Genomic DNA, 25101 nt, shown 5'->3' with positions numbered 1-25101 from the left:
AAATGCAGATTTTTAAAGGCCTCCGACTGCTCATGTCTTACACATCCAAAAAAACATTTACCATACACCGAGGTAAATTCTTTCGCAACTTTGGATCAAAGCTAAACAGTGACTGTAGGAAATGATCACTTCCAGAGTAATATCCACAGTAACTAGTGCCACAGAATGTTGAAGTGAATCAAGGTTTATTTTTTACTAATGAGAACATCTTTCAACGTTGCCATCATATGTTTTTTGAATTGCTCATGTACGTATGTAGTGAACCTTTTGGTTGGTTTTGGTATAGGCTACTCTCTAGCACCGCAAAATGATGCAGTCAGCCTACTACAATTACTTTAGCTCAGTTCAGAACTGAAGGACAGATTGAATAAATAGATGGAGATACAGTCATGAGCAAAAGTATGGAGCCACTCTGTAAGTTTGCGTGAACTCAAAGTTCAATTTCAAGTAGAACAAAGAGAACAATTTTAAATATAACAACACAAGGTATCATTTTAATCCTCACAGTCTCCTCTACAGGGTGATGCTATTTAAAACATAATTAGAAAATTTACTTCACTTGTGTGATCTCCTAAAGGACATGACACTCTCACTCAAATAAGTTTAGTATTTAATAATAATAGGAAGTGAGTACAAGTAAATATTATAATTCACTTTTTTGAAGCCATTGTTTCAAAACCTTTGAAGTTTTGCAATTTTTGTGTAGTTAAGGGTAAAAAGTAAAATTTTTCACCATTCTGTGCATTCGTTGTACAATATTTTTATTAGTAACATCCTCACTATGAAAACTACTGCAGGACAGCGAGCAGCCATTACTTGACTTCATAAAGAAGGAATATCTATGCGAGGAATTGCCAAAAGAGTTGGTTGTTAAAAAAAAGTGTCTGGTGTCATTCAGAGATTCTACGAAACTGTCAGTACTAAAGATAAAACACACTCTGATTGCCCAAAAAAGAGGACTTGTAGAGAAGACAGAACTCCAGTCCGGATTTCCTAGACAGACCGTAAAAAGTCTGGCAGTGAACTAATCAGAGACTGGCAGGACACAAGCAATATTAAAGTGCAACCATCAACCGTTAGAAGACGCCTATTTGATGCCAGGTTGAAGGGCTGTAAAGCAAGAAAGAAGCCAATGGTGACAGAGAAACAATAGCACAATCAATTAAAGTGGGTATGTCAGCACAAGACATGGAGTGTGGACCAATGGAACAGAGCGATTTTCTCTGATGAATCTACCTTTTCTGTTACTAACCACTCTGGTTTGCAGTATGTTAGAAAAAAAACGGAAGAAGCTTTCAATCCATGGCGTATTACTCCCACGGTAAAGCACGCTGCATCAGTGATGGTTTGGGGCTATAAGGCGGCATCAGGAACTGGGCGGGTCGACTTTGTACTTGGCATGATGAACAGAGAAAAATATATCAAAACCATGAAAAGTAAGGTGTTACCAAGTTCTATGGTGTTGTTTGGTAAAGCTTCTACTGACTGGTGGTTCCTAGATGACAATGCCCTCTGCCACTGTGCCAAGAAAGTAAAAAAATGAATGCAACAAGAGATAGTCGGCACAGTGCCATGGCCAACTCAGAGCCCAGATCTGAATCCCTTGGAAACTGTGTGGCAGCATATAACAGCTATAATAAACAAGACTTAACCCAAGACTAAAATAGAGCTGATGGAGGGCCTTGTAAGAGCTTGGCACAGCATAATTGAGCCATCAGAATCTGAGAAGATGGTTGCATCAATGCCCAACCGCTGTTGTCTTGTCACAGAGAACAAAGGCTGACCAATCAAGTACTGAGACTACCAGACTTCAAAAATTACTTCCACTTTCTTATAAAGAATATTTATACAACCAACGGCCTTCTTCAGGGCCACCAACTTGTTCAAAAAGTTGTTCACATTTGAAGATTATTTAGTAGATTGCAAAATCCATACATTAAACACTAGAGGGCAGCCTGTTGTTTTAATTATTTATTTAGCAAGTTAATAATTAAAATAATCAGATAGAGGCCACTCTCAGCATTAAAATGATACTCATACATTTGCTGTAGCTATATTGTAAGCTGAGTAACCATGGCTTGAAGTTTGAAATAGTAAATACTTTAGGGGCGGCTCCATACTTTTGCACATGACAAAATAAGATAAAGGTTTAAGAATGCTGAGGTAACGCTTGTATGTAAGAGTAGTAGAAGAAGCTTTGGTATTTGATGACATAACCCGTTAAAGGAAAATGATGACAAGCTAGAGAGGGACAAAAACCTTTTCCCAGTTATTACTACTCTGGGTTGCAGTATCTCTATTTTCTCAGTACCATCAAACTTTGAGCTACGAAGCTGATCTAATCCAATATTTGCTTAGTATGTCGAAACTGCCACTACCGAAGTAAATATCTTATCAAAAGGCATTGTGTCATGCCTTCTGATACCCATCTCTATAATTCTAGATTGGACTAAACATCTCCGACTTCCGTTCCTAAAAAGCTTGTATTTGTCACATGTTTATGGGCGCAGCTTGTTGTGTTGATTATGTCGTTTGCGAGACCGATATTGAAACGCTGTAAAAAGCCTTTATGACTTTGAAAGTTAGTGGACCAATCTTATTTTGATTACAAAATTAAAGTCAGCGTGTTTGAATTACTTAGAAAAAGCGATAAAAGCTGTTCGGGGCAGTTATGGTTTAAACTGCTGCCATTTGTGACCACATATCTGTGTGATTCAGGATTCCTAATATTGTTTACTATTGACCAAAAATGCAAGAAAATCTGCGCTGTGCACTATCCAAAACAAAGCCTCAAATTGAACGACTGTGCCTGAATGAACAGTTAACAGAAATCCCCTTTAATAATTAGAGTAAAATGTTATATAAAAAGTTAATATGTTGCCATAGAAAACTTGTTCGAATATGTAAAATAAACCTGGAATATAATTTGTATTGGTCATTTATACTTATCTGGGTTAAAACTACTTGTGGAGAGACTAAAATTCCAAAAAAGTTCTAAAGGGGAACAGAGTGAGAAAATAATAGCAGGCCATGGATTAGACATAGCGGACTAAGCCTGCATAAAAAGAACAACCACAAAATGGTGTGATTAACTAAGTTGGTATATGTCAAGATATTACAGTTTTGGACTACAATTTACTTGCAAAACAGTTTATATGTAAGCAGACATGCGCATGTAATATTACATATATATTAAAAAGTCAGTGGCCTTTGAAACCCTGGACTATTTTTGATATAATCAGAATTTGTCATTCTTCTTGATTATTGTATCTCCATTTATCTAATCATGAATAGGGGCGTGAATACGTTGTTTACTCTTTACTTGCAGCTGTAAGAATCGTTTATGGCCTCAGACAAGTTGCTGCTGAAAAGGACACGCTCACACGTACTGTGGTACAGGACATATACCGTTTGACTAAAACTTTGTAAGTATTGATTTAGACAGTAGTATTGAGCTCATAGTAGCAATGAATAACATCACCTGAAAAAAAGGCTAACCTTGAATGCTGTCGATAGTTTACTAGAAGTTTCTTGTGTTCGTCCTCCAATACACTTCTCAACGGAATATTTTCTAGAAAATTATTTTATCTACAAGCTAGATAGAAGATAGATAGTTTTAACGAAGATAGTTTTAAATGCTACTATATAAGGTTTATGACATGATTTAGGGCTCTATAGAATGTTGCTTTGATGGATTGTCATGCACATACAGCCAGTATAGCACATAAAAACATAATTGTCTCCTTTTAATAGCTCCATATAACTATAAATTGCACAGTTAAGTAATTGCAAAGCTCAACAACTGAATTACAAATTGCTTTGAAATATTTCACTGTAGAAATTCCATACAACAAAGATTTTAAAATTTACTTTAAACTAACAAATATAATGGAGCTTTACCTAAAAGAAGGCCAATTCATGTTACTAATGTTTATTTAGATCAAACAGGATGAAAACATTTAATTCGGCTTAAATATAGGCTATAATAGTGATAATAATGCATAATAACTATGTCATTATTTATATTGCAAAACATATTTTTTATTATACTAATGTCTGAGTTTCTCTTTCAATACTGCACTTGATGCAGTATTGTATGTGTTACTGGCTCTAAGTGGTTGGATAAGCGTGTAACCATGCTTGGGTTCTAGGGCTAAGGGAATGTGTTCACTCTGAGCATTAGGGTGATATATACGTACATGTATATTGTTAAAAATTGTATGAAAAAAAGACAATAAATGCAATGAATGGTTCATACGACTCTTCTATCAGAAGTCAATTTCATTAGGAAGATGATTAAAATAAAAACATTTTACCTGATGCTTCCCTCATTTGTTGGACAAATATAGATCGATTGATTTTTTATTAAAGGGAGTGCTGACACTCGGTGACGAACTATTCAGAAGATCAACCTACTGGCAGCTGAAGTCAGCTAAGTGTAAAGCTAGACGGCAAAAGTCGCACACCTAGTTAGCTTCACTTTGAGTAATCATAAAAATGTATTATCAAGCCGTCTGACAATGAATGAATTGTGGGCAGCCTGTCGGCAGCGGGCAATGCCTCGACTGTAAGCAATATAACAGCAGCAAAGAACCTGAACAGTTGCTTTCTAATAACATAAACTCCAACAGATTAGCTAATGCAGAGTTTGAAGAGAAGCTGCGAGCAACAGGCGCTAAAGTGAGGGTCCGACAACTGCTCAGCCCGAATTTTAGCTTTGGCTTTACTGGTCATGCGTCTGCTACAGATGTTGCGGCGCACCTGCATGATTTGGAAGCCTTGCAATGCCTGCTGGAAGGATTGGCACCGGATCAGAAGTACCAGGTTTTGTCTCAAGGTAAAGCTGTATACTGGGCTATTTTTGACAAAGAATCATATGATACTACCTACAGCTCACTTGATATTATTGAGTACCTGTTAAGCGGTCTATCAAGTGAGCAAAAGTTGAAGCTGTTAATTTCTACCAGAGTTAACAACGTATTCCGCACCACAGCCTTTCAGAGCAACCCATCCAGAAGAGAATTTCCGCTTTTATCGCTTTCCAATTCTGATCAGATAGAATTGCTCAGCCAGCCTTTAGAGTCTGCCTGTTATCAACTTCAAGTTGCAGAGCTCTTTTCTTCATCCCAGCAAAATAAAGGTATCGTATATAGTAATTTAAATAGTTCTGTCATATTAGCAACCTTTGAAACTAGTTGATAAGTGAATATCATTTATAAAAGGTCCTCTTACTGTATGCGACCCCGGCCGCGAAATTTTTTTCCCAAACAGGTTTACATACGGCAGTAAAATTTTGGCTCCTGATTGGTTTTAGTAATTGAGTTTTAGTAATCAAAACCTACATTATTACATTAAAAGTCAATAGTTATAATTAGAGAGTATAACAAAAAAATTGGATGATAGGTATGACACTCAGTTTCCACCATTGTCGACGCAGAACAAAACCCTTAAAACGGAAATGGTGGCCCTGAGAAGGGCCGAGGTGGTTGGTGTTGGCGACGGGGTGAACGCGCCCTCGGTCTCTAGGGTTCAGTCTGGGTAGACTGTGTTCTTCAGTGCTCAGCAGAGACGTGCTCTTGCAGGAGAGGCTGAGTGGTGAACACCTCATCACAGGAGGAGCAGCGGTGTCTGTGTACACGAGCGTGCCTCTGTAGGTCACGTTCCTTGTTGCCAGAAAAATCGCAAAAAGTACACGAGTGCTTCATGCTTGTAAAAGCAAATGAACTGTGAATCAGTGTGTACCCGTATTTATAGACAGTCAGCATGCATAAGAGAGTTGATGACGTCTTACCTAAGCCTATAATCCGGCAGCTTCAAATTGCTGAATCAATGGATCTATATTACGTTCGTCGCAATTCAAACAAATTTGAATAGTCATTTATAAGGCGCACGCTTAACACTTGTCCAATGTAGTGTATATGTATGTGTTATACTAGCAATTTTTTTATGTTAACCATTTATTACCATGTTGTTCTAAGATTTGTATGTTACTTTACAAACACTAAAAAAATTATTAATACTCGTATTGCGTGATTAGTTAGTGACAAATGTTATCGTTTTTGTATTCGAAATATGTTATTGTGGAATTGGTTGACCTAATTACTGTGTAGCCAATCACTTGTAGATTTTTTCCTGGGATTGCTATATAACCTGTCAGTTTTATCATTGCTGGTGTGTTACTGCTTGGTACTGAGAGATATAACTCCAATAATGATACTGCGTTCTTTACAATAAGCTCTGCTTGATTTTCAAAAGCAAATAGGGTATAAAGTTCTTGTCACTGTTTCTGACTTTAGCATTGTGATATAATTAGCCAGCGTATCATAGCTGCTTTCACTATAAGTGCTATTGACCGAACAACAAAAATTATTGCACTTGGCTTGCTAGGGTGTAATAGCTGAGAAAAGACACCATCGAGTCTGCTTATCGGCTCACTCTTGAGTCTGTTTATCGGCTCACCCACGAGTCTGTTTATTAGCTCACTGTTGAGTCTGTTTATTGGCTCACCATCGAGTCTGTTTATTGGCTCACTCTCGAGTCTGTTTATCGGCTCACCCACGAGTCTGTTTATCGGCTCACCCCCGAGTCTGTCTATTGGCTCACTCTCGAGTCTGTTTATCGGCTCACCCGCGAGTCTGTTTATCGGCTCACCCACGAGTCTGTTTATCGGCTCATCCACGAGTCTGTTTATCGGCTCACTCACGAGTCTGTCTATTGGCTCACCCACGAGTTTGTCTATCGGCTCACCATCGAGTCTGTTTATCGGCTCACTCTCGAGTCTGTTTATCGGCTCACCCGCGAGTCTGTTTATCGGCTCACCCACGAGTCTGTTTATCGGCTCATCCACGAGTCTGTTTATTAGCTCGCCCACGAGTCTGTCTATCGGCTCACCTACGAGTCTGTCTATCAGCTCACCATCGAGTCTGTTTCTCGGCTCACCCGTGACTCTGTTTATCAGCTCACCCACGAGTTTGTTTATCGGCTCATCCACGAGTCTGTTTATCGGCCCACCCACGAGTCTGTCTATCGGCTCACCATTGAGTCTGTTTATCGGTTCACTCTCGAGTCTGTTTATCGGCTCACCCGCGAGTCTGTTTATCAGCTCACCCACGAGTCTGTTTATCAGCTCACCCACGAGTCTGTTTATCAGCTCACTCTCGAGTATGTTTATCGGCTCACTCTCGAGTCTGTTTATCGGCTCACCCACGAGTTTGTTCATCAACTCATCGAGTTTACGTGAACTCGCTCTTGAGTTGGGAGTTATCTATTCTTGTCAAGCAGAATTTACTTCAAGAGGAACACAAAATTCCAAAATCTTATTCAAAATGGCTTAAATTAATGAGTTCTAAGTGAGTGCTTCTTATGTTTTAACAGCACTTTTTGAATAACAACAATTTTTACCACGTTATTTAGAATTTTGTGTTCTTTTCTAATTATAACTATTGATTTCTAATGTAATGATGTAGGTTTTGGTTACTAAAACTTAATTACTAAAACCAATCAGGAGCCAAGATTTTACTGCCGTATGTAAACCTGTTTGGGAAAAAAAATTTCGCACCCCGGCCGTCAGAATGTACAATCGTGCAGTAATTGGATTGTTCGCAATAGCGCAATAAACGTGCTTTACGCTATTGCATGACTCATCGTCACTATTTTAGTAAACAGTGGTTTATAGCGCATTCAACCCTGCTCTTTCACATGGTTGTGTTTATTTTTGTGTCTGACCAATCATAAAGCCAGAATTGCCATTTAACTATACCCATATCGGTGGTTGCTATGGAAATTTTTATAACCCAAAATCATAAATATAGGCTCTAACTGCGGGTGTGCGCATGTATGTGGCTATTTTCTGTTTTGATGCTTCAGGCGAGAACAAAATAAAACCATTGCAAAAATTACGGCTAGCTGCTGCTATTAATTTAGATGAGTATTACCACTTAGAATCTGAGTCAGCTGCCTCAGATCATAGTGAAAGCGATGGTGAAGGAGGGTTGTGATAATAGGGCAACCTTAGAAATACAGCTGCTTGCGCAATATGTGGCTGCTAACGATAATGCGAGTAATAACAATCATCCTAATGAATTAGATCAAATTACCGCCTATCAAAGATCAGCCTATCACTGCTGATAACATTCCTATTTTAGCTGTTGACATCAAACTAATAAGTGGGTGCAAATGTAGAAAATTATGCGCTGTTTTATGTCGTCTGAACAATCAAGCCTCATTAGAACTGTGCATCAAGTATTACCGAAAAAAACATTGGACATGGTTGTGTTGGACAAATTGCCACTAGCATAACAAACAAACCCCTCCAATGCACTACAATAAATTTCTGCAGCGTACTCGTGCTACACTGTGTGAGTGTTAAACTACATAAAAAGAGCTCTAGATTGAATGGTCACTTGATGAGTTGGGTTGATATTTCCGCATCCTGATGCCCCCTGTTGTCACTTTTCCTTGACCTTACCATGACCTTCTGTATAGGTGGACAATTTTGAATGCACTTCCAAAACTTTGTTAAGTCGCTGGACTGTCATTATATGCAGTCATAGCAATATAGCTTGATGAGAAGTGCCCAGTTTGAAGCATACCCTTTTAATGAAAAACTCCAGGACGGTAAGCTTTTAGCCACATATATTGTTAACCTTACCATGTCCTTTGGGAGGTCAACCATCAATCGAATTGGAATCAAAATGCAACCATCATCTTTTTCAAGGTTTTATTGTGGATAATGCCAGGTTTCATCAATATAGGTTGAGATTAAGGGGTCGGTTGCTATGGCATTCTGATTTGTAAACAAATACCATGATTTACAGTTCATGAATCACCAACTTTATCCTGCTTAAACTCAAAACAACAGTTTTAGTTCATCACGAGACCTTTTCTACTAGATCTTGCATAACCTGGGCATAAATAATCTGATTTAAAAAATTTAAAATGCATTAAAATCCTCAGAATTTGTTGATTTTAATTCTTTAAATAACTCAAAAATGTGGTTTTAGCACGATTGTACATTCTGACTGCCTGGGTCACATATGAGGTTTGTATTTTGTATTATTTGTGGTCAAAAATCCTGCTAAATTTTTATCTCAAAAATAAAACTAGTTAATAAAAACTAAAACTGATTTTGACAGCATTTATTGATCATGAGTTTCTATTCACTTAAAATCATCCAATAAAATGCTTGCTTTGCTTCTTCTAAAACTCAGTTGCCATGGTAACCAATGAATGAGGGGTCAGCAAGAAGCTGCCACAATACTTTGTTCAAGGTTCCCATCCTGCTCATATTGTCTTTTTCCTATAACTAAGTTTTATATCATGATGACTTGATAGTTTCTACCGGGTCATTGAGAGGTCATTACTATCAAACATACCATCATCCAGCATTAAACCCCGATACAACTCAGTTCTGTAACAATTGTCACAAGTCAATAGGCAAACCTATAAAATTGGCGAGTTCTTATAATATAGCTCAGTTGTATGATGTAAAAGTGATAAAAAATGATATCAAGTTGTCAGCATGTATATGTATAAGCATTTGTATGTGATTGCTTGTGTGTGTGTGTGTGTTCATACATGAATGTAAAGGTGTGAAGAGTGTTTGAAAGTGTGTGAGCTTGAGTATTTGTTTTTCATTTAGTATTAAGGTCCCTTTTTCTTAAAGCCAGCGTAGCATATTGTTGATAGTATGCAAGCATTGTATGTGGGTGACGGAAGACAGATTGCGGTTCATTGAAGACTTAAGATTCTCCTATATAGTTTAGAGTTGAAGCTCAATAGCAAGTGCTCTTGAAATGTATTGTTTTATGGCCCCTGCTGATCAACAAACCTGATGCTGTTGCTGATCCATTTTACCATAATTTGATGATCTAACAAGTGCTTTCCTAGTCACTCTTTTGTCAAAGTAAAATTGTTCACACAGAGATACAACGGCTTACGAACAGGCTGAATCAGTTAGAAGTTCACCTTCATACACCAACATTCACTGATGAGACTGACGATGAGTCATATGAGACAGAGTAAATGCTTGTAAAGATTGCGGGGAGAGAGAGCCAATAAACGTATTTTGTTAAACAAATTGAAATTGTTTCTGAAATTGTTGTGCACCAAAGTTATTAATTCACCTACAATTGTTTTATTTTATGGGTTTGGATTAAACAAATATTTAATGGAACTCCATTTTAAACAAGAGCTACTGAATGCTCGGCATTGCACGAGTAATAAAAAGGTTTTTGCGCAGAAAAATTTATTATTAATCATAGTTTACAACATCTACCATTCTAATTTTTAAATGAAGGTGTTTTGTTTATTTCTGTGTACTATGTTTAATTTTGTGTAATTCATGCTGTGGTGGCTTCTGTGTCTGGTACAGCTCTATATGGATTGCAAAAGTCTTGTTGGCTATGTGAGTTGAAGCCTTTTCCTTCACCCATGGGCATGCATTTTTCTTCTGGTATGCCTTCACGCATAAGGCTAGCTACAGTTTTAATCATGAAAGGATGGCGCTTGTAATAATTATTCGCCAGATTTATTTCATAGTGTAGCCATTTAAGCACCGTGGTGTATTGGATAAAGGCCTGTCTGCAGACTGGGATTTTCTGAGTTCCAATCCAGAACGCAGTGGATTGGATCATTATTAAAACTTTATTGCTTTATTAATTCAGCTGCAAATGCTTTGTTTTATTGGTTTGGGTCAAATAAATATTTAATGTACGCTACATGTAACTTAATTTTAAATAATGATTAAGAATATTTCAGCTACATGTTATCTTTGCGAAACTGATTCTTCTCATGAGGAAAATACAGTAAACCTTCTTTTCATCAGTAGAACAATTATCTTTTGCAGTCATGATCCATGCAATTACGAAAAGTCTAAATTTATCACAAACAAAGTTAAGAGTTGTCTCCGAATAGCACAACTACCTACAACTCTAGTCGACAAGCGATTAGCATAATACATTCACTGATATGTCGAAACAAGCTTTAAATGCAATCAGAATTTATGCTGTTTACAATTACACCTTTAGTTGAGTTGGTTTTAGACCAATTTTACCATTAGACGAGTTAGTTTTAGGCCAGTTGTACCATTAGGCGAGTTGGTTTTAGGCCAGTTTTACTATTAGATGAGTTGGTTTTAGCCCAATTGTACCATTAGACAAGTTGGTTTCGATGGTTTTTATTCCACCGATTTCCATGCTGTTTATTAACCACAGAATATTTTATTACTTTGTAGAACCAAATAATGTTTATATTTTATGTCTTTTTTGACGCAAATGTTTTCAACTGATACAAAGTAAGTAATGTTTGCCGTACGAAATGCTCTAGTAAATGCACCTCTTTTCTGTTCCTCATTCAGCGCTTGCCACATGCAACCCTATAAACATCTCCTGAAAGTACTACTACACATCTATCTTTCTCTAAGTCTCCCAGCATCAACCTTGAACTTTCCTCTATAGATAGAACATGAACAAGTCCTGTAAGTGTGCATCTCCTGATGATAAGATTGAGATAAGATCTATGATTTTAAGATAAGTTGCTGCATAGCCTGTAATTGATCAGAGTTGTGGTCAACTTGATTGGGTGTTTTAATCTCACTTCATGGGCTTGCAGCAGTTTTTACTCACTTACAGTATAGGGCCCAGCAAACGTACCCAAGTATGATATAAACTTTTACTTTTTGTGGTCAGTTGGGTTTGTTAGGATTTCCAAGACTGAGGTTACGGTGACTCCATCGATGGCTCATCTCAGTGCTGTTTAGTGACCAGGTATTTAGTGAGTTGACATAGCCCTGCCTGCAGAGGCATAAAGTCAGGTATGTCCAGCTACCAGCAATCTGATCTTATGCCCTAAACTACCGCTTTACTTTGTGCAGACAACCAAATTAAATTAACTTCTATCTATGGAGAGAGTTGTCAAATCACCTTACAGCTTGTTGGGTATTGAACTGACCATGTAGAATATTCCAGGCGCCAGGAACTACTCCACCTTGGTATATTTACAATTAATTACCCACGCTTTAACAGTTTAAACCTTTCTGTGTCACAATTCACCAATACCCTGTACCTTATGTATTTTAAAAACAGTTACAACAATCTGTCATGAAATGATTAAAGTATTTATGTGGGAAAACAACGCCAAGATATTTCGTTGGAAAAACTGATGAGGTAGTCTCTTTAATATGCTTGTAGCTATTGAACTTGTGGAGACAGTTTACTGGCTTAAAGATGAATTTACACAAAGTTTTAGTAGCTTTCATCAGAAAGTATCAGTACTTCTCTATCTTTTGTGATTGTTCTGGATGTTTGAGATCATCTGACCACCAGGATGTTTCAAGATTAAAATTAATAAAACTTAATTGCAGTTAGAATGCTAAGAAGAGAAATAAGTGCAAATGATGTCACTAGTTGTCATTGTTGCTACAGAGTGATATACAGTGACATAAAGTGAAAGACAATAATGACAGATAATAAGACCAATTATGAATCCCCAACTGCTGTATTTTAAATTTTAACACACGAAATAGCGGTTGTCTGCACTCTTTCTGTCCAGAATTGGTTTTTAACATTTATAACTTGCATAAGACTTTTTAATTGAAACTGTTGTGTATGTACTCGTCGCGTGTCATCACCCTCACTTTCATCTGCGACTCAATCAAGATCTCTGCTTCAGGTATGCCTAGCAGATCGAGACTCTCTGTTTTTTGACTTCCATGGGATAAAGTCATATTCACATGAGAGCCCACTGATATTCTGCCATATTGAGCTGGACTGGATGTCAAAAGCATCGATATGAAATTATCGATACACTTACATGTCCTTAAAAAGCACACATGCCAAAGGAATTCATTTGACATCCTAGTATTCATGTGAATCTCATTCAAATATTTAGCTAATTATATTGAGTAACATTATTGGTTCTATCACGACGGTCATACCTGTCATTGAGGCAATAGAAGTTTAAGTTACAGCTGCCATAAAAAACTATTAATATTCCAAATTTGGTTATTCTTGTGAGACAGGTCTTTACATAGTATGAATTTCTTGGCTGCCTCTCTGACATTCTATGATCAGTAATCCGATATGTTTTACAAAGACTAGTAACAGCTAGAGCTTCACGATTTCAAAAATTCACCTGACGATTCGATTTTGCAAATAAATGATTCTTTATATATCCCGATATTGTCAAGGATGTTTAGGGAGAAATTATGTTATACGTCATTAATTTGAATCAATTTACACATCAGTGTTAAATTTGCTTTGTCATATTATTCTATTTTGACTATGTTCAGCTGCGCACTTTTGCTTAGCTTGTGGGAACTAAATTAATTATTACTGGTTCAGGAGCTAATGAGGTATTAGGCTAGTAAACCAATGCTGATATTTTAATGAAAGTTATTTCTTTATAAATCTAACAATTAAAATGCACAACTAACAAAATTTTAAAACAAAAACATTAATGACAAAAGGTTAAAATAGCCAATGAATGTTACACCCTTACTCGAAAAGTCACCCGTGTTCCTTTGCTCAGTGCTACATGGCTGTGAGTTTGACAATCAAACGAGACCCCTGACAGTCCTTAGGTAAAGAGACTCCGTAGTTAAAATAGAAATAGCCTTAGCAGTTGGAAGGGGAAGAAGCTCCCCTGGCAGTGGAGAAAAAAGGCTAAGTCACAGGAGCTGTTCTATTTTATAAATGTCTAGCATGTGGGAAGGCTAGCCTGTAGGGAGTAGGTTGAGCGTTCTTTATGTCATAGGTAGATGGTACTTAAATGGACAGGGTCTTCTTGTACCATTTAGACGAACCATGTAAACAGAGATGGTGGAGCTCATGATAAACTCCTGGTATCTATATCATGTCTAGCAGAGGTGGCAGAGCTGTATATGTTTAATCGTGTCTAATGTCTTTTTTCATGATTCTGTGATCTGTTGAGTAATGTATTTTTTAAATTTATCTTTGCTTGTATCTTCCTAGCCTGTCTTGATAAACTGTGATTTTTGCTGAGTTGTCCCCCCCATTGAGCGGGCAAGCAACACAACAGCTTGTCACAAGACGTACTGCACCTGATGCATCAGCTGCACTTATATGGAGTTGTTTTTTTCTGTTTATGCGGCTTGGTTGCGATGTTATGTCAGTTGCTCCATTGGTAATCCTAACGATTTTTACGCAAAAGTGTGTGTAGAAAAAAATAAGATTACAACGTTTAACCAGCGACCAGTCTTAGCAGTAAACCTTAGTAGAACTTGAGAACTTAGGCAACAACAGCAACTAAACATGTCAGTTTTATTTCTATTTTTGTATCAGTCAGTTTTATTTGTTTTTAAGGATTTTATTTTCAATTTATTTTATTTTTAAGTTTTACTAAAGCTTACCGCAGAGACTGGTCGCTGGTTAAACGTTGTTATCTTATTCTACATACATTCTTGCGCGAAATTCGTTAGGATTACCAATGGAGCGACCGACATAACATCGCAACCAAGCCGCATAGACAGAAAAGAACAACTCCATATAAGTGCAGTTGAGGCATCAGGTGCAGTAGTTTTGTGACAAGCTGTTGTGTTGCTCACCCGCTCGATGGGAGAACAACTCCGCAAAAACAACAGTTTTTCAAGACAGGCTAGTATTTTCCCAATGTTTTTGGGGGTTTCTTCATCTGATAATTAATGTGCTTTTATAGGTTGATTTTTTGTAAAATAATAGATGCTCTGAGGATTAATACAATTATGTAAATTGTTCAATTTTTCTTGTCTTCCAATATTTTGTTTTGTTGATATTTCCATACAACGATATTATTATTAAATAAAACAATTTCTACATTTTTGGTAATATTGTTTTGTATATTTCAACTTAAAAAATTGTTTTGTGTTCGTGAGAATTAGAAACATTTATTTAATGAATGCCGATGTGATTGGAAGGCCATGGAACTAGCTTATCATAAGACTAGAAGGCTCGTTTTTGCTCCAGTATGGTGTCAGCAATCACTATTGTTTGTGTGCTCATATTTCTGAACCCATCAGCCGACTTGATACACTGCACTGAAGTCACCAGCAGACACAAAGTGTGAACTGAAAACATGATGGCAAGAGACTCTAGTAAAACACACCAATCAGGTTTCACCTAACGTAAGGCATGACATAACATTGTGGTCAATATCTAGGACAAAACACCTATGCACAAATCATGTACATTACATCAAATTGTGAATTATTCAGCTAACATATGGTTCACTCTGAAAATCATCAGGTGTGAGATAAATCCCCATTACACGATTATATCATTTATACTATTGGCGATATCGCTTTAAATGGTGGCTATTTTCAAATCGCCTGCCTTAAAAATCGCCACCAAACAATCAAATTGCCATATCATGAAGCCCTAGCAACAACATGCATAGTAACGAGACGAAACCACAATTGGGTCTCTTTTATTTAAAAGTAAAGTGACTATTGCATTACATTACCAATAGGCAATAACCAACTTTTCAAAATGTGAAGTTTATGACTTGCCAAGCAATGCATGCATGTTTAGCTCTAGTATTGCTAATAGAGCTACTCTAAATAAACTACTCAAAGGTTTGGTGTGATTCAAACAAGATAATGAATTTCCTTCAAACTGAGATCAAAGATAAAAACCATTACTTTGTTCTGATTCCTATACGCCCAGAAACCTATTACGGTATGACAACTCTCTAAACTACAGATGCATACCAAGACCAACATGCTAAATAAAGTATGCTAATTGTCACTAAAAACATTTTGAACACATGCCTCTCATGCATAAATATTCACACTCAAGTTCTGTCTGTTTAGTGTCAGTGCTTTGTTTGAACATGAGCCAGTGTTAACAGAGCTTTAGGTAGTTGAATAAGGAAGGTCATTTCTTAGAATTTACTCCCAAGGTACGACATTATCTTAAATATTATGACTGCATAGTTGTAACAAAATGTACATCAAAGGCATAAGAATGATTAATGGAAAACTTTTGCCAACAGTTGACTTCAAAAAGACAAAGGGTTTCTTTTGATGGAAAATTTGGCTCAATGAACTCATAGAAAACCGAAGCATTCCTTTATTGTTAGTTGATCAATGTTTGGTATACTGGTAATCGATTTTCTATTCAAGAGAGTGCTGGCACTTGTTGACCTAGTGTTCAGAAAATCAAACATTTAGCTAAAGTCAGCAAAGTGTACAGCCACACAGAAGAAGTCAAAAACTTAGTGGGCTTTACTTTGAGTTATTATAAAAATGTATTCGCAACTTAACAAATATGCATGTAGACAAGACAGCAGTTATAGGCTACCTGGCAACTACGGGCAACCTGGCAACTATGGTCAGCATTACAAACCTACTAGAGAAGAACTGGAACAGTTGCTTTCTGATTATATGGACTCCAGTAATTTAGCTCCTGCAGAGTTCAGAAGAGAGCTGCAAGCGGCAGAGGCTGGTATGAAGGCAGAACTATTGCTCACCGTGAAGGCTTCCAATGCTCCCAAAGGTCATATGTATGCTACAGATGTTGCAGCGTACCTGCATGATTTGGAAGCCTTGCAATGCCTCCTGGAAGGGTTGTTACCAGATCAGAAGCACCAAGTTTTGTCTAAAGGTAAAGCTGTATACTGGGCTATCTTTGACAAAGGATCATATGAGACTACCTACAGCTCACAAGCTATTATTAAGTACCTGTTCAATGGTCTATCAAGTAAGCAAAAGTTGAAGTTGTTAACTTCTACCAGATTTAACAACGTATTCCGCACCAAAGCCTTCCAGAACGACCCATCCATTAGAGAGTTTATTTTGAAGTCGTTGTCGAGTTCCGATCAGATACGCTTGCTCAACCAGCCATTCGATCCTGCAACGGATCAACGTGAAGTAGCAGAGTTTTTTCCTTCATCCAAGGAAAGCAAAGGTATCGTATATAATTTAGATAATTCTGTCATATTAACAACCTTTGAGACTACTTAGTAAGCAAATATCATTTATAAAAGATGGACCTCATGTGATTTTTGTATTACTTATATATTTGTAACCAAGAACTATAAATCCTGCTAATTTTTTATCCCAAAAACAACAAAAAAAATCTGATTTTGTGAACTATGTACATGTATTTATTGATCATGCGATACTATTTAGTTAAAATCACCTAATATCGTATTTGACTATTACATCCATTGTTTATTTGATCTGCTTTCTTTAAAACTCAATTGCAATGCTAACCAATGAATGAGTAAGGAAGAAAATGTTCCAATGCTTTGTTAAAGTTACCATTTTGCTACTTGTGTGGTAAAAGGCAATCAAGCAGCTGAGCTCAAGTCGGCTCGACCCAACATTCGACCCAAACCTGATTCAGAAGAAGGCAGAGCCAAAACCTTTAAAATAGTACTTAAAGACCAAGCAGATGGAAAGCAGACAGAAGCGATTTGAACTTTCTTGTGAATGCTGTGTATTGTACCCTCTCCAAGCAAACACAAGCTCTTGCTGAACAATAGCAGCACATAGCTCGACACACAAAAAAACTGCCTTAAAAGTGGCAGCGCAGGCCAACACTGCCTAGGAAATGGCAGCATAACATGAGCTGCTTTAAAAGTGGCCTTAGAAACTGCTTGTGTAGTAGTACAACCCAATAGAAGTCTGCCTTAAAAGTGGCAGGCCTCCCACTCGGCCTCCACCTTGACTAGATGACAAATAGGTAGGCCAGAAGTGTAGATGCAAGCTCCGACCAGTTGGTGATAGCCCTGAAACAAGTAATGATGGTACCTCGGCCCCAGACATTAGCACACTAGTTCAAGGCTCTTTGGTACACTAGGACAAGATATGTCAAGTACTTCGTCACTCGGTTTTAAGAAGTGGCCAATCCAAACTACTGGACAGAGGAGTCAACTTTACTACACTTAAATGAAGCAGTGAAGGAACCTGGGCGTAGTCGTTGACGCATTGAGAACCCAACTTGGTTTGTCTGCTCAACAGGCCCAAAGCCGATTCAGTGCCCTGAAGCTAAGTGAGAAGACGACACTCCAAGAACATGCTATAGAGGTGGAGAGACTAATCTGTAATGCACACAAAGTTCTCTCAAGTCCCAATGGGACAACACGACAATGGAGGCCTTCCGCAACTCACCCAACAACTCTGAGCTGCAAAGACACCTCCTAGCCATGCCCATAAATACACCGACAAATGCTGTAGGAGCTGGCTACAATTACCTCTAAATATAGGAAGGAGAAGGCTAGCTTACCAGCTCAACATCAAGACAGTGAAAAAAACCATCTGGTCAGAGGCAGACAGCAGAAACAGAGGTTTTTTGGCCAGCTAGCTCAGCTGATCCAACAACTCTTTTGCAGTGTTGAGTGGCTATAAGAGCAAACCCGTCTCAAGAAAGAAGGGAAGTGCCCTAAGGCTACCTTTTGTTGGAGATCTAGCGGCCAAGGTCACATCTGCTAAAATTGTCTTAAAACCAGGAATCTGGCTTAAGGAAGCTCTCTCCAGAAAACAGCAGAAGGCCCCAGCAGTAGCCCCAGCTGGTGGAAGAGACAATGTGGTCCTGGGCCTAAAAGAAGTTAATGGTTGGTGTTACCCGGTAAAGACTGAACAAAAGAAGTATTATGTGCGAGATGCCCCTGTGGACACTCGAAATTACTACCAATCTCTAGATGGACAAAATGTTGCAACAACCTCAAAAACTGATCAAGATGCAGTCAAAAACGGAAAGGAAGATAAGTCGAATCTCCTCTGACCGGCCACAAAACATTTAAGAAATTCAAGCCAATTTCTACCAGATGGGATTCTTAAAAGCCTGTCTTAAAACAGCAGGATTGACCCACCCACCATCTGAAGGAACAAGTAAACTAAGTCATCAGGTTGAAACTAGACCTGCAGAGGCTTGGCAAAAGAATATTGCTTCACTGCAAAAAAGAAACACTCAATCACTAGGGGTTTCAAGGAAGACCCTGTCTCGGCCCTGGTTCTGAGTCGATCCTACCCACCAGTAACTTCTTTTTTGGAAAATTGGAAAGCCAGTCTGTCTAGTTTCTGTCCAATATGGGCTGTACAACAAACTTGGTGAGTCAACACGTATACGACTGGTTATCAGAAATTATGCGAGATTCGCTCAAAGAGAGCGACAGCCATGGGGTATTGGTAGGTGGATCGAGGCTGCCTTTTCTAGAGTAATCAGGTTATTCATTTGGCTACAAGCTTGTAAAGACTGAAGAGGTTTTTGCACTCAGCCACCTACGCAAGGACACCATTCTGGGTATACTGACCTTGGTGGCTCACCAATTCTCTTTGCAGTTTGAGCAACATGTAATCCCATTGGATGGCAAGTCACTAATCTGTACGAACTGGCACGATAGGTTGCTACAAAGCAAGATGAAGGTCTTAAAAACATGATGATTCCAACCCGGACAGAGATGGCTCTCCATTTTTGCATCACTACTAAAACTATTGCTTCATGGGTCTGATGGAGGGTAGACTCGATAGCGTCTACCCCGGTACTACCGGTCTACCTACTGCCGGCCTACCCCGGTAGACTCTCTGTGGCGAGCAGCCTGACCAACCAAAGCCATAGAACCAGATCAGACTCAAGTGCCTCAACTCAACAGGGCAACCTCTGACTCGCAAGTACGGTATTGGCACGTATGCGGAAGGAGCGATCATAGAGATCAACGAGGAGAGTCTCGATCTTTAGAACGGATCTGCGGGCAAACAAAGTATCGGCTCATCTTGAAAAATTGTTTTAAGCAACGCATCCTAATTGTCCAGAACCAGGCTAGGCAATAAAGTTGGATGAACTACTAAGCCGCTACACTACTGCATTTAGTATGAGCGATGGAGACATAGGGAGAACCTCAGAAGTCGAACATTTCATTCCATTCAAGGAGGGGGACCCGACTTATTTGACATCCATTTCACAAGCTTGGGCTAGAGAAAGACGCAAAGACAGAAAGGCTAGTACAAGACCTGCTCAAGAAAAGCTTCAATAAGCCTGCAGGAGGTCCCTAGAATTCCCCTGTGATGCTGGTTCAAAAAAAGATAAGAAGTGGTGTTTCTGTATTGACTACTAGCGCCTGAACACCATTGCTGAGAAAGGGGCACACCCCCATTACTAGATTGATGACAACCTGAACACCTTGTTTAGCAGCCGGTACTTCAGCATGCTTGACCTGGTCAGCAGATACTGGAAGATACCCTTAGATGCGAAAGCCCAAGAAAAATTGGCTTTCTCTACCTGGTCCTGTTTTGGAAATGGAAGGTGTTGCTTTTTGGACTGACTTCAGCCCAAGCAACTTTCTAAGGACACATGAAGTGCATCGTGTGTTGCCTCTATTGGCACACATTGCTGTTAGAGGCTTGATGACACCATTGTCATTGCCTCGGATTTCATAATCAATCTCCATCGTCTTGAGGAGGTCTTTCAGAGACTTAAGCTTAAAGCTTAAAGATGTGGCTGCGTCAAACTTGAGTTAATTTTAAAAGAAACTATTTTTATCTATCAGTTGATATGTTGTCTGTTGTGTTAGGGGATCTCATTGTCAAGATATTAGAAGATTGAAATCGAAAAAAATTGGTCGCAGTAAAAACGCTCAGGTAAAAAAAAACATGTTTAGACTTGCCCAAAATGATGTAACGCGTGATATAACCTGTCTCTATCTTTCGTATTCACATTGGCTAATGCGATAAAAGTCCAGTCCTACATGGCTCTATTGGCATATATTTCATTTTGTGTTTGCTCACGTTAGCTAGAATAATTTTTTTAATCCAGCTACAGATACATTATTATGAATGTTTCTAACGCCTTAAATAAGGGAAATTATAAACTTGTCATATTAACTTTCTCTAAATGCTGTGTAAACATTTGAGTACCGACTGCCAATTTTACCGGTCTACGATAATTAGGTTGTTGAGTTAGCTTATTACATCACGACCTTTGTATCAGGTAAATTCTGTTGCTACACACACACCAGAAACTAGCTACTAAATAAAATAGGCACGCCACCATCTTTGGAAATAATATGTTCGAATATATGGCGGAACCAATGGCATCACAAAAAGTCATGTATAGTCTACGTTATTTAGTCATTATTAGTATCAATTTGGAAAAAATAAAATTTTACTGGTCCATTCGATTAGTTAATTCAAGTAAAAAACGAATGGTTTTATGAGTTGACCGAAATAGTGAACGCGAAACAAGGTCAAGTTTGATGAAATCAATTAACCCACCGATTCTGCCAAAGCTAAAGCCATTTTTGCACCTGGTTGGCAGTTTGTGGACTCAGCTGTTTTCACTTAGTAGAGTGGAGCATAAAATTTTTTGAATTTAATATTTGGTCCGCTGGAGTTGAGTAGAGCTATTCAAAAGTACCTGTCTACACAGCTCTGATTACACTTCATAAATCCATCTATCAGAGAATATTTTAGCACAGATAATAACAGGACTATAATATATTCAATATGTTCTGCAAATCATGTTTTGCATTATCTTCAACAATATTAATTTATTATATAACTTTTACAAGCCAAAAAATTTTCATCTTGGCATAAAGCTTTTATTAAAAATATCCATCCAAGTCGTGGCCACTCACAAAGTTCCAGCTCATACAATAGGAAAAATTCATCTACTGCAGCAAATTCAAACAAAACATCATGGTTTATGTAGCACACATTCAAGTCTCTTTTTGCCATTTATGGCAGTTTCCACACTGACAATGCTGCTTCGCTGGTAGGACCACATAAACATCCTGTAGTAAATAAAACAAATGCAATAAATATATGTCATTCTAACGCATATCTACTGAAAGCTTTCAAATTGGGAGTTAGATATATTGCCAGTGTAATTTTAAAAATGATTAATTGTTTAACAAAAGCGTAAATACACCAAGCCAACGATTCGAAGCATTGATTCTGGAAGTTAAAGATGAGCAATGATCAATCGATTTTTCTCCCTTTCTACAAGTGAGAAGTGAACATCTAAGGTCTAATCATAAATCTAATTTACTACCTAAAACTACCAAAAAAAATTTGAAGCAAATATCGCTAGGTGAAACGATAAAAAATTATAAAATGATGATTGGTGGTAGCAACAATTTATAATTCTATTAATTAGTAAATGTATTCATGAGTACTAAATTTATTACCATTAGTATATTCATCAATCTAAGCCATTGTATTGCTAGATGCTATGTATTACAAAGAAGCCGTCAAGAACTCACTGTGCATTCGTATCTTGCACATACGCACAGGAAATTACATTATAGCCTCAAACAGGGAAATATAATCTGAATGTAAACACAACAGTCCAACAGTATATTTATAGGAGACTCAAAGTAAAAGATCAATTTACCTACATTCTTATATCTTCCTCTGTAGCATAACGCTGCTGATGCCTGTCAGCTCTAACTATAAGCTGTCTGCCACAAATGTTAACCACTTGATGCTCAGAAAACTCAGAGTCACCTTCACAGGAGCTGGAAGCATTTTTACAATTCTGTTGTTTGTCAATAAAATGTGTCGATCGAGTAATTCATTAAAGTAACGATGTTAATTAAATTAGTAAATATTGATGTCGATGCAATCTAATAATAGAGTAAAATCCCTAAATTTGAGATCACAGACAACACATTTTATGAGTGACTAGCTGCATTGCCCGCCTATAGGAACAGATTCATGTGCAGCATAAGGTTTATTGTGAGCTGTCTTTCATACTGTATAACAACTCCAAATATGCAGTCTACTGAAATTGTTGCCCTGAATATGCATGCACATATACATGTCAATAATGTTGGGGAGAACAATAAAAATCTACAATGTGTTTTACAGCTAGATGCGTGTAAAATCTAGTAAATATTCTAGATTCATGTGTCTAGACTCATGCATCCGTTCATATCCGTCTATATTTGCAGATGACGATTGCACACTTCTGCTGCCGAGCCCCGCCTTGGCTGACTAGTCTTTACTCGCCTCTCAGTTGACCATCCTGCTCTTACACTTGCCTCGCAATGAATCGCTTTGCACTCGCAATCAATCGGCTCGCACCAGCCTCGCAATCAATCGCCTTGCACTCACCTCGCAATAAATCGCATCACAATAAATCGCCTCAAAATTAATTGCCTTGCAATCAATCCCCTTGCACTCGCCTCGCAATCAATTGCATTGCACTCGCTTTGCAATCAATAGCCTCACACTCGCAACCAGTCATCTCGCAACCAATTGCCTCTCACTCGCAATCAACCACCTCGCAATCAATCGCCTAGCACTCAATCGCTTCGCAATCAATCGCCTCGCACTCGCCAACTCATTCATCCGGAAAGCCGCGCCTGGATACTCTTGCTGCACTCGGGGCGAAAAAGGTCTTCCTCGCATCCCCGAGTGATGCCACGGCCCCAAACCACTAGCTGCATTACCCATCCACGAGAACAGATTCATGTACAGCAAGAGGTTTATCGAGAGTTGTCTTTCATACTGTAAAACAACTTCAAATATGCAGTTTACTTAAATTTTTTACCCTGATCACACTATGCATACACATATGCAGTCATATATGTCAATAATGTTGAGGTGAAAAATGGAAATCTGCAATATGTTTTACAGCTAGTCTACAATGCATCAGTCTCAAACCACTCAAATCGGAGTGGCCCTATTTGTGTACAGAGAACTGATAATGAAATTGACATTGCTAGGCAAACTGAAGTTCTTCAAACTGGCGGTATTGAAAAGTTTTGCATCTTTTAAAAAATTATACAAAATATTTTGCTATCATCAGCATTTATTGAATGGAGACTTCTACATGCTTAAAACACTAATCATAGCTCACCAGTTTTTTGTCTATAGCCTGTGTTGTGTTATGACATGGTATATACAAACAGTAATGAGATTGTGTCAATAAAATTTACATGTATAACAGCACAGATCAGTATGATGTCACGGTAGATACAGCATTAGCACCTTACAATAATAAAACATAGCGCCAACATGATAGCCTTTGTATGAGATACAATAAGGAAAACGAATGCATGAAAAGATATATATATATATATATATATATATACTGATAAATATGTTAGAAGATGCCGCATGTGGTATAGCAGAACATGAAGAACATAACATGACATAACAATAGCACAATGTTAGTTCAACGCAACACTTGCGGATAGACAACATTTTTTGTTTTTCTGTCGGATGTATGAACAAACAGTTTTTGGTTTGTGCCTACTTTTGAGCAGGCGACGTAGAGCTGGTCATGGCTAAAGCAGTGTGACAGTAAATTGATACCAGCTGCTCTCTTTCTTTTTACCATTACATATCGCAACCCTCGGAGTACTCGTGCAAGTTCTGTAGTCGTAAGTTACAGTAGGCCTACTCATAGCTGGAAAAAAATTAGTAACTCAGCTGCTGAAGGAAATGAACTTGTCCCACTATCAGGAATGGTGGCAAATCCAACGTTATTAAGTAGTTGAGGTGTGGCAATTCATAGACAATGCACTACAAAATCAAATGAGAAGTACTTACCTTTTTGAAGTAGAAATTTAGTAGGTTAAAAGCAGAAGCAGTGCCCGTGAAAGTTCTGTAATAGCTGTAGTTTTGTGCACTCGTAGCTGGAAAAAAGTAAAAGTAACTCAGCTGTGGAAGGAAATGAACATGTTTACTATCACAAACAGTGGCAAATCCAACATTTTTAACCCTTTCACTGAAATAGACTCACTTATGCGTTTTCTATGGTCGACCTGTTAGTAACTGAATGTTATTATTCGTTGACAACATAACCAACAGTCTTTAGGACTTTTATGGTTGTGATAGTGTTGTCTTAAGATTTCTCTATAAAATTAGCCCAAAGCTTAATTTTAAATTTTTGTTTGAAAGTTTCTAATTTAAATATGAAGATTTTCTGTGCAAGTTCATTAAATGCGTCCGATTTAGAAAACAAATAACTACTTATGTTGATGACATTATAGCCGATTCAAAATTTTCTGATTACACAGATGATTAAAATAGCAATAGCAGCACCGACTCTGATGGTGGTGAAAGTAATGGTTTTGTAAGAATAAGGAACATTGTAGAGGATCGTTTTAGCTTTGTAGCTTCACATCGCTTTATCAATGAACAAAGTATAAATACAA

General features: G+C 37.9%; 1 protein-coding gene across 1 annotated transcript in view; it reads left to right on the top strand.

Annotated features, from left to right (window-relative positions):
• LOC137391542 (uncharacterized) overlaps positions 1–10718 on the top strand; it is a 37066-nt gene extending 26348 nt beyond the window's left edge. Inside the window, exon 3 of the mRNA XM_068078048.1 lies at positions 10373–10718. The gene's annotated coding sequence lies outside the window, so the exon portion shown is untranslated. The remainder of the gene's footprint in view (positions 1–10372) is intronic.
• The last annotated feature ends 14383 nt before the right edge of the window (positions 10719–25101 follow it).

The sequence above is a fragment of the Watersipora subatra genome, chromosome 3 (assembly GCF_963576615.1).
Source record: "Watersipora subatra chromosome 3, tzWatSuba1.1, whole genome shotgun sequence".
NCBI lineage: Eukaryota > Metazoa > Bryozoa > Gymnolaemata > Cheilostomatida > Watersiporidae > Watersipora > Watersipora subatra.
Note: the sequence above shows the minus strand (reverse complement) of the source record. Positions and strands in the feature narration are given on the sequence as shown.